General features: G+C 34.7%; 3 non-coding genes across 3 annotated transcripts; all 3 read left to right on the top strand.

The window, feature by feature from the left end:
- Positions 1–1,104: 1,104 nt before the first annotated feature.
- On the top strand, positions 1,105–1,177 carry Trnar-acg. The gene has a single exon. It is a non-coding gene; the product is annotated as a tRNA-Arg (tRNA).
- Positions 1,178–2,113: 936 nt separating this feature from the next.
- Positions 2,114–2,186, top strand: Trnar-acg. The gene has a single exon. It is a non-coding gene; the product is annotated as a tRNA-Arg (tRNA).
- Positions 2,187–5,762: 3,576 nt separating this feature from the next.
- Positions 5,763–5,835, top strand: Trnar-acg. Its single transcript has one exon. It is a non-coding gene; the product is annotated as a tRNA-Arg (tRNA).
- The last annotated feature ends 1,614 nt before the right edge of the window (positions 5,836–7,449 follow it).

The raw sequence follows: 7,449 nt of genomic DNA, 5'->3' as shown, positions 1-7,449 counted from the left end.
TCTATAGATATGTACGTATGCAAGTCGTTGCTACAAATTATATATAACGTCTAGGCGTAAAATGAGGATTTTGAGAAAGAGCAGCACAAAAGCACATTGCTTAGGGTTTAAGGGCGAACCCTCATGGGCTGTAGAAATGTGAATCATACATGTTTCGAGAATATTAGAATATCCCTTCATTTAAATGTTCTTCTTTTATTTCATACATTTCAAGGTCAGTGACATCGATTTCAGACATGTGGCTTTTCCGTTCGGTTATAGGATGGTCATGTAATTCATAAAGTGTTTTATGAAATGTGAATTTAAAAAATACACTTACCATCATGATATTCAGTGTTACGTATCGGTGACGTCTGCTTGCAATCATCTGAAGTGATGTACTAATTTTTAAAACCAACTACGGTATAAATGTTCCGGGATGGCTCTGTGCGTTCGGTAAAGAACAATGCTTTGACTAAATAAGGGAATTATTATACCTTTTTTAATGTTAAGTAGTTTAATTTCTCCATTGGTTATTTCCTGGATCTTTTATGCCATGTTAGCATTTTTTTCCAGTTTTCAGGTGAATTTTTTGTTTCCTCTCCGCGAAAGTGTTTGACAACCCCCTCCCCTTGCCAAGGTTATGCCACAGGGACATAAGCATTTGTCACACCTAATATCTGGACCTTGATTGAGGTGTTCAGAGTGATTTTACACGTTTTAGGGGTTTAGATCAATTTTCGGTATTAATGCCATATACATTACGTTACATTTTATATTAATACCATCAATGGGAATGATATTTTTACCGAAAGTTATATTATTATATAGCTGTAACAAATTCTCAGGTCCCTGTGTGTTATGAGGTTTGTTGTGACACGAATCATCATCACGATTTCAGTATCTTACCGTAGGGTCAGTGTCATCCCAAACTGCAGAAAAACACGAAGCAACAAAAAATATGTTTCGATGATTCTCGATTCTCGTCTTTTCGGGCCGAGGCAGCCACCGCATGCAATAGGGAAAACTACCCTAATTATATAGTATAATGACTCTCACATGCATCACTACACAAGGCTCACGGAGAAGAGTTTTAAAAGTGGCAGTAAAGTATGTTGTTATACAGGGCTTGTGGCGCAATGGATAACGCGTCTGACTACGGATCAGAAGATTCCAGGTTCGAATCCTGGCAAGCTCGGTTTATCTTTTTCCAAATTTAGCATGTGTTTAAAAACACATTTTAGTTATCGAAAAGCCGAATATCAATCTACTTAATTTATGATTTATCTTCACATTTTGAACGTCCTTCCGGTAAATCGCTAGATAGGCCATCATTACCAAGAAACGTCGAAGAAAATGTTTTTAATTCAAGTTCATTTTATTGAATAAATAGCTGAACAGAATAACATTGACATGCGATAAGTAGGTTACACGTAATATTATACGAAACTTTCCACACTGTCTTACATTGTGTCAATTGTTGTTTCATCATTGTGCGTAACATTTCGTGAACAAAAAATAATGTAAGGGAAATAACTCGTAAAGAAAAATCTCCCAACATATTGTTTTAAGTTGAGAACCATCAACTACTTTTTCTAAAATCTTTTGATCACTTGTCTCCCTTCACTGGCAGGTTTTTCCCCTACGAGTGCAAGACTGAGATTCTTTACATTATCGCTAACAAAGGGTTGGTGACACATTGTAAATAGGTCAAACGAGTTTAGGTACAGCTGAACAAGGGTTGTCAAAATTGAATTCTACCAATTAGTTTTAACAAGAAATACAGGACTATTAAAAATTGCTCCTTTAAAAAAAATCTGAATAAGAAATTCCGAGGGTCATTCCTACAGGTGAATTGGAAGTAATTGACAGAAAAACATATTTGTCATTTCAAAGAGAAAGTTAGATGAGATCGAATGTCCACTCTTCTTGTATTACAGAGTGTTGATAACCCTTTTTATGTCAATTATTACTCTCTGCACATCTGTAAAGGTCCAATACACCTACTGTAACTAACTACCATGTCCCTATGCTCCGAGTATCCAATGCTCAGTAACCCGTACACTCACTAGTGAAGGGGAACACCATGCTTGTTTTGATGTGGATGGCGAACTGTAGATGCACGTGATATCAGGGGCTTGTGGCGCAATGGATAACGCGTCTGACTACGGATCAGAAGATTCCAGGTTCGAATCCTGGCAAGCTCGTAACTTTTCCACAAGAGAACAACTTTTAGTTTATTTGTTATTTTATTATATCTTATTTCATAACATCAAAATCTTACAGATACTAAGGATGCCAATATCCCCTGATCTCTCTATTGTTGAATAAATACATGCCCCGATTGCCACGTACGAGCGCAAATCAATAACCAAATACTAACTATGCACGTGCTAGACACAGGGTAGTATTTGGTTATCGACATTCGCACGTGCGTTGTGGTCGGACAAAACCTTTAACTCAATTTTACAAGGAATCATGCACCGGAACGATGTAATTTCGAGATAGTGTGCGTGACCCAGTTTTTGTCCGACCAACTAATTTACCGGCAGATGTCAAGAGTTAGCCGGCAGGACTTTTGTGACATCTGGATAGTTCTGGACTTATTCTGCTACTGACTTGATACACATAAGAATGAAACCTTCAACGACTTGGTAAGTAAAATAATTTAAATGAACAAGACTGCATTTCTTTTCATATTCATTCTTATGAATTTGGAGTATACATCATATAACCATGTTCATCAAAGAAATTTAATTGCAGAACAACAGCTGGAAATATATATTTGCTGCTTTATTTTAAAAAATTACAGCGGTGTAAATGTTGGACAATGCAAGCAACTATCACTTAACAATTTAAGAGAAATATATTGGAGATACTTCACTTTAAAAGAACATTCAAAAAAGTTAAACCGATCTTTATATTTATTTTGTAGATATAATATATTTACAAATTTCCTTTCACAGTTTAGTATCAGTAAAACTTCTAAACAAAATATTCCAACAAAATTTTCCAATTATCATCAAAACCATAATTTAAACTCAAAATCAATAAAACTTCGGCAAAATATAAACAAAGGGCATATTTACATGGAGGCCATTGAAAAAATGCAGGGATAATAAGTATACTTGTTCATCGACGATACCCGTCATGTAGATATAGGTCAAAACCAAGTAATGTCACGTCATCACACCCAGATCTCGGGTAGTGACAACAAAACCACAAGGTAAACCAAAGAGCAAAATAAAAATCACACCGACCGTAATATATCTAACAAAGAAATAGCATATTTCCATACGAGATATGTCTATGTCCGGAGTTATAGACTGTCATCAGTTCGCAAACAACAAAAGCTTTGTAACCATTCATAAAAAAACAAACATAAGCTTTTTAGATTTAGCCTGTATTTATCGGGGACAGCTGTCCTTGCTGAGGTATACCAACATTTTCCAACATTTTCCGTGGTCATATGCTTTATCCATGTCACCACAAGACCAGGAATTCCAAATGATTCGTCGGTATGACGGAGGAGGCGATGCAACGGGGTTTACAGTTGGGCAGCCAAATGGAGAACACAGGTGACGTAAAAGGTCAAGTTCAAGTTCTTAATATTAACTTAAAGTCTTGCGACTTATCAGTGGAAACATATAATAAACAGGATATTTACATATGTACAAAAGGGCACATTGGTCACAGGAGAATGAACAACACACATAAACAAACTATCATATATCTGATCGGCGCTTATTTGCCGCTAACAGATACAGTAAAATGTACATATTATACATATTACACAAACACTGCATATACATACACACATATTTATTTTGAATTAAATGCAGACAGATAATTGATAGTATTTGTAATTTGTTATGCATTTTTAGTTTATAAGACATATTACAATTAAAATTTGTACAATTCACCGATTGTAACACAGCCCAGGAGCACAGACACGTATGGTCGTGAGAAGTTTTGATCATGTGTTTATTCTGCATGAGAAAAAAATGAGAAAAAAATGTCTAAAGTGAAATGCTTTATGGGAACCATTTTATCTCTCAGTGTATTTAGATGTTTAATGTCTTATTCAGTAGGGTTGTAATTATGGAGCATTCCCCAAAACATATTTCACATATCGACTGGTAAACAGAATTTCGACGGTTGTGTTATATTATATTATTATCTGTCACTAGCCCTTTGCCAGTGAGTATGATTTTATGTCTGTTTTCAAATATTCAAATTTCGAACAATTACAAATTAATGTATAATTCATTAAAATATATCGCTTCATGTGATTTTTATGGAATACCTCTTTTCAAAAGGATTTAAAGAAAAAAATGATACTAACGACAATGGTAAAAACATAGTTTAACGTGTTGGTAACTTTTATTACATTCTCTAAATTCCGTGAGTTATGCTCGCTTACGTGCAGAGCACGTGAGAGAACGTTACCCTTGTATAGATCTATTATAACGTACAAAGTTTTTTATTCGAGTTGTCTCCCTTACATCGTATTTTGAATTCATTCGAACGATGCACTTAAAAGTTGGCGATTTTCGTGGTTACCATAGATAGCGCGATATTAGCGCGATATTAAATACCAAGCGAGTATTACTACCATGAATACACAGAGATGAAAGAAAATACTTGTTAACCCTTTTACCGCAAAACACCTGTAAAATACATCACATCACACAATTACGAGATACCCTTTTTAGCTAGCAATGTTGCTCCGCGACCTAGTTCTGACCGGGGCAACCGCGAAATATTAGCATTGAGAAATTAAACAGCTACAAATAGATACAGAAGTATCATTAATTATTGTGCCACCAGTAATGCATATTTGCGGGAAACAACGTAAAGGGTCGTCTATACCCTTGATAAAATACAATGAAATTGAACAAGGCGTTTCTATACTTTGCCATTATCAAATATATTTCGTAATTTAACTTACTATTAAAGGTCAAATAATTTTGGTGCCCCTGTCTCAAAGTATGAAGGGTTTGTGTCGCTATGAATGACACGCCTGATTACAAACCGAAAGATACCTCCATACAAAAATGCATCCAATGGGTGGTGATGACGTCATCACATTGATGTGGTTGCACAGTGAATCTTCTTGTACTTGCACCATATGCCCAGTAGAATTATCAAAAATATCAAAGGCTTTGGCAGTATATTCATAGAGACTTATCAATCGTATCAATCGATATTAGTAAAAAAACGAACGCTGAAAACTGCTGACTGTTATAAGAGAATTCGAAGTTATTTTTAGTTCTATTTTTTGTATATAAATATTTACTCGTTCATTCCTATGTATTTTTTAATCGTCATCTTCGTTCTCGTGACGGCAATAAGGTCATGAGAGGTCGACATACACAGAAGTGACATCTTACCGAAATGTCATACCTGGATATCGTGACGTCACTCACTCGGCCACAATCTGACAGTGAGCTTTTTAAATATATACACGTGTATTTTAAGTATTAAATGTCTTATTTTAGAAACTTCTGAAGTGGTATTTAAAGTGGTATTACGGGTTTAGTAATAACAGCTTACTAAAATAACCAACAATACACGTTTTAGGTGTCCCAAATTATACTAATCTCTCTTTTAAACATGGTTATAAATATATGGTAATAATTCTTTAAGTCATAGCATTTGTTCGTATTCGAAAACCCCCATTAAATCCTGATTGTTAAGCATAAAGCCTTTAACTTTCACCATTACACAGACAGTTTGGCTACACACCGGGTGTAGAATACACAGATCTACACCCATTATAAGGGCTTGTGGCGCAATGGATAACGCGTCTGACTACGAATCAGAAGATTCCAGGTTCGAATCCTGGCAAGCTCGACAAAAATATCCGATTTTCAGCTAAAAGTGGCATTTGTGGACGTTTTTTATTTTCGTGATACACACATATTTTAACACTATACTATTTGCTAGATCTCCGTTTAGTGAGGATGGGATTTATACGGAAGAGCATAACGGCCATGAAAACAAATCGTTTTTTTCCTGTTAGTAACTCGAAATTTCCACTTGCTATTTTAAGATTTCGAGAAAGTAACTCGAAATTTGATAAATCGAAATTTCAAGATACTAGCTCTAGTTAGTCAGTCAAAATTTCGAGTTTTTGTCTCAAAATAAAGTCGTAATTTCTAGTTATTATCCGGAAATTTGAGCTATTTTTGTTTTAATTTCGAGTTAAAATATCGAAATTTCGAATAAATAAGTCGAAATTTCGAGCAACACGAAAACAGGAAAATATTTTTTATTCTTCATGGGACTACTGCTCCTCCGTAGATTGAAGCAAGTAGACAAACCATATTTATTATTACTGAAAAAGGACACCAAAGGACATTTGTTACAAGACCAAAATAATGTTTAAAATGCTGTGATATCCAGAGGAAAAGAGAAGGAGCTTGCCAGGATTCGAACCTGGAATCTGATCTGGATCCGTAGTCAGACGCGTTATCCATTGTGGCTAAAGAGCTTATTTTTTATTTTTTTATTTCGATGTTTCCTCCGTTACATGGGCATTTACGTCAACAGTTTTCAATATTCCATTTTTTCGGGGTTTTTAAAACTCCTCTAACATGACATCTTCTGACTCGATAGAGACATGACCATTAATGTTCCTCTTCTAGTGTCAGTCAAATTTTCGAAATAAATCAATTTTTTTCAATAATGTCATGTTGAATCTACTTTTATTGTATATAAGATTTATCCCAATCTAATTAAAATTATATCTTCACATCGCTCCCGTTGCGCGACAAATCAGTTAACGGGAGCGATGTGAAGATATAATTTTAATTAGATTGGATTTATCCAAAATATATCTACTCTATACCGGAAAGTTTTCACCCAGATTCGTCGGTAAAATCCCTATTCGCAAAATTTGAATTTCGCCCTTCCCATTTTATGTAAATCAATATTGTTTACTTATTTTTGGTGTAATAATAAATTTGCCCTCACTGCAGAGAGCGAAAATATGCGAAATTAAACTACGTCGAAATTTCCCAGTCTACAGTACACGCGAAAGAAATACAGTGTAAGGGAGACAATTCGTACACAAAATCTCGTTGCTTATTAAGAACCACAAACCACCTTTCCTATAAGTTTAGCATGTCGTCTGTCGAAATTCACACACATGGATGTTGTGAATTTGTTTTATTCTAGAGGGCAGACAATTTCCATTACCAAAAATATAAAAGATATCATAATTTCGTAGGCATTTTATGACTGAAAATAATTTGTGAGTGGAAGTTCTGTTTAAAGTGATCATGACTTGGTGATAAACTGTCTTGGTGGTTTTTTTTGTAATTGAAGCGAAGACTAAATTAAACATAAACTGTTCTATTTATATTAAAATCATTAATTTAATATGATCCAATTAAAAGAATCTCTGTCAGAAAATACAATATTGTGTCGCAAACATTTCTAATGAGAATTAAAACCCTTATATAA

The sequence above is a fragment of the Mizuhopecten yessoensis genome, unplaced genomic scaffold, assembly GCF_002113885.1.
Source record: "Mizuhopecten yessoensis strain PY_sf001 unplaced genomic scaffold, ASM211388v2 scaffold11179, whole genome shotgun sequence".
NCBI classification, from domain to species: Eukaryota; Metazoa; Mollusca; class Bivalvia; order Pectinida; family Pectinidae; genus Mizuhopecten; species Mizuhopecten yessoensis.
The sequence above is the reverse complement of the archived record's forward strand: the minus strand, read 5'-3'. Positions and strand labels throughout refer to the sequence as shown.